This window comes from Meles meles, chromosome 2 (assembly GCF_922984935.1).
Source record: "Meles meles chromosome 2, mMelMel3.1 paternal haplotype, whole genome shotgun sequence".
Lineage (NCBI taxonomy): Eukaryota > Metazoa > Chordata > Mammalia > Carnivora > Mustelidae > Meles > Meles meles.
This window is the reverse complement of record NC_060067.1, coordinates 24,225,768-24,229,479: the sequence shown is the minus strand read 5'-3', so window position 1 is coordinate 24,229,479 and position 3,712 is coordinate 24,225,768. Positions and strand designations below refer to the sequence as shown.

Sequence of the window (3,712 nt, the reverse complement as noted above, 5' to 3'; positions counted from 1 at the left end):
AAGCATAATGGATAACATTAGAATAATCTATTCATACATTGGAATAATCATATATCAGGAAAAAAAAATCTATTTCTTCACCTCTCTGAGATTTTTCTTCGTTTCTTTAAGTTGAATGAACAACAGCGTTTTCAGCTTTTTTGAAATCTTTGCTCAGTAAAACAGAGTGTATTGGATGCATTCTACCTGTCCCCACAGACACAATTTCTTCCAAAAATGTTGACAGGATCTATAGTCTAGGGAACATGTTATGTTTATGTAATTTTAACTTTGCACATAAACTTTGTTGAAATAACCTTTAAAAGCAGATTTACTGGGGCGCCTGGGTGGCTCAGGGGGTTAAAGCCTCTGCCTTCAGCTCAGGTCATGATCCCAGGGTACAGGGATAGAGCCCCACATCGGGCTCTCTGCTCGGCAGGGAGTCTGCTTCCCTCCTCTCTCTGCCTGCCTCTCTGCCTACTTGTGATTCCTGTCTGTCAAATAAATAAATAAAAATTAAAAAAAAAAAAAAGCAGATTTACTTAAAAGAATTGAAGCACCGAGTATGGAATTCACTGATATTATAGATAGACACGTTTGATTATAACAAAGACAATAAAACCATTATAGCAAATTGAGAATTGCTTGGATGATGAAAAGCTACTTGAGTTATGGATAAGAGTCACCCTCTGAATGTAGTTGAATCTCATGTCAACTCAGTTAAATAAGGATCACAGTCACCAAAAACACTCCATGAACCTATTCAAGAGCATCAACAGTCCTTTTTGCCTAGGAAATTCAATTTCAAAATAGTGTTACAAACTAAGGATTATGCTATAAGGTGAAATCCAACTCAGTTCAGTTGAGTTCATTTATCCCAACAGAATATGTTTCTTTAACATTTTATTCCAGGTCTTAGGCATTAACATGAAACTGTATGACTGCCTTGCAACATCTTGACATCAATTTACTCTTCACGTCCCATACCCAATAATGAGAATCTGAATATAGATCTAAAATACTCCCGGACTTATTCTGATAGCTTGTTTGCTCTTATTAACAGTAGTAGTCATTATAATAGTAATTTATTGAGCACTTAGTATGTTCAAGCCTTATTCCAAGCATTTTGCAAGTATTAACTCAGAAAAGCAGTTTACATTTTTAGGCTTCCTATATAAGGAGTAAACTCTCCTGGTTATTTAACATAGTATGAATGACATTCAGAATTTGCTGACTTAATTCTCCTGGTTTTTAGCAGCTATTTTAAAAAAAGGAATCAGTGACAGCAGCACCAAGTCTACCATAAAGTCAAGGAACTTTGCTCCACTGTGCCTCCTGCTGACATCAGGAACTACATTGTACAATGTGAAACAAATTAACACGCCCATCTTGGCTAGCACTGTTCTAATGAGATCTCATAATATTGTCCTCATGAGCCCATGAAAAATGAACTTTTAACCAGTTTAACCCTGTAATCTCAAATGAATACTAGAAACCAGAAAAAAATTATTGATATGATTAACATATAATAATTTAATTGCATCAATTTTTTTTTAAAAACAGAGAAAAGTGAATTGTTTTATTTAACGTCAACATATTCCCCCAAATACATATAGGAATTTAGCTCTGAAAGCATAATAAACTGTAATTTTCAGAATTAAATTTCACTCTGTGATAGAATATATGTAAGTAGTAAGCTCAAATTATTTTTAATATTAAATATATTAAAATTTCAAACAGAGCATGAAACATGTATCATTGTGAAAAGAGCCAGTACATTCATATGCATATAAAGAATGGTGCAAAATATACCAAATTGTTACAACTGACCATCTGTCATCTTGAAGATAGAACTTTTAGTCATTTTTATTTTCTTCTTTATAATCTTCCTGTAACTGCCAAATTTCCTACACCCAGCTTGTATTAGTCATTTTATTTCAAATTTTTAAAAAGCTACACTTCTTTCTGATTATATAAGGAATATATTTACATTTAAAATGAAAATCTAGCGAAATTCTACTTACCATTATTCACCGCCTCATCAAGTCTGCGTTCAGCTCCCTTTGCATGCATTTCAACCACAGTCTATACCATTAGCTCTGCAATGCTAATGCTAATGAATGTTTAATTGGCTGTCTTCTTTCCTATACCATAAACTACATGAAGACAGGGACCAACTACATCTGATTAATTCTTATAGCCCCGTACCTACTACAAAGCCTAGCATAGGTAAGCACCCAATAGTTGCTGAAATTTGTTGTTTCCTTTAAAAATTATTAACTATAATAGGATCAACATTCCTGCACATACAGATTTGTGCACTTATCCAATTACTCTCTGGAGTACATTTCTAAAACTAGAGTTTCAATTAGCAATAATCGCGCCTCGGATAAACCTCATTGGCTACGATACTGCCACTGCGCAAAGCTAAAACTAGAGTTTCAGATACAAAGGTATGCACATTTCAAATTTGAATATACATTGTCAAATTGCCTTCCATAATTCCTGGAGAAATTTACATTCCCACCAACAATGGATGAAAGTGTCCATTTCCACATATCCTTGAAACACTGAATACTGCCACTGTAAAAACAAAATTAAAACCAAAAACAACACACTTTTCTGAAGGAGATATCATTACTCTCCATCACTTTTATATTAGAATAAATTAAGATAGTACAGATTTTGGCTACTCTTAAAACTAGTTATTAAAATGCAGATAAAAAATGCTAAGCACATTATATTTAGAATGATTGCTCACGCTGCACACTAGTTCATTAGTGGAATGATTCTTTATGTTCAAGTAAAACTCTTCTGCTCAACTCTCTTCAATGTACCCAAAGGGGAGACAATAAAAATATGTAGGAAAAATTATATAAGTTAGAGTAAACATGTAAGAAAACAATCTACCATGGAGATAAAGTGACTGGAATAGAAGATATACGGGTTCATGCACAAGTTAGGATCTGGGAAAGAACTCTAAGGTATGGATTCAAAAATCAAGGTGAAATGGGTAACTTACTGTGAAGGCATGACATGTTGCTCTGAAAAATGAAGTTGGAAAATGCTGTCTTGCTGCTCTAGAACTGCATTTCCAAAAGACTACTGTTACGGTCCACAGGAGTGCTTACCCAAACTCAGGGTGTCCGAAATAAAACCCATCTTCCTCCTCTATTCCCCAGAACACTTAATTAATTTTGGATGCAGGCCATGATGCTATATCTAGACTGGCATTGTCCAGAATGTAAATCGGGCTGGTCCAAATTGAGGTGTGCTATAAATGTAAAACACCCACTGGATTTCAAAGACTTAGTATAACAGAATGTAAAATATATCATCGATAATTTGTATATAGATAACCTGTTGAAAAGATCATATTTTAGAGATACGGGGCTGAAAATACATTATTAAAAATAATTTCACCTACTTCTTTTCTCCCATTTTAAGTGTGTCTACTAGAAAAGTTAAAATTATTTAAGTGGCTCCCATTTGTGGATTGTGTTATATTTCTATTGGGCAGAAAGGATCTAGACCATGAGGTCAAGGGCCAGATGAAGATAAGCATCAGTTGTTGGGCCCTAAGAATCCTCCACAAAGTAGCGAAAAAAATGAGAGGGGGAAGACACCTGTGAACTGGGCCTGGCTTGGATCTCAAAGAACCAATGGAGATTTCTAGGCACGGGAGATGGTATAGAAGCAGAGCAGGAGTATAAAGCAAAGATGACAAAACTAT

At 34.7% G+C, this 3,712-nt stretch overlaps 1 pseudogene; it reads right to left on the bottom strand.

The window, feature by feature from the left end:
- Nucleotides 1-2,230: 2,230 nt before the first annotated feature.
- LOC123937676 lies at nucleotides 2,231-2,408 on the bottom strand (annotated as a pseudogene).
- Nucleotides 2,409-3,712: the final 1,304 nt, after the last annotated feature.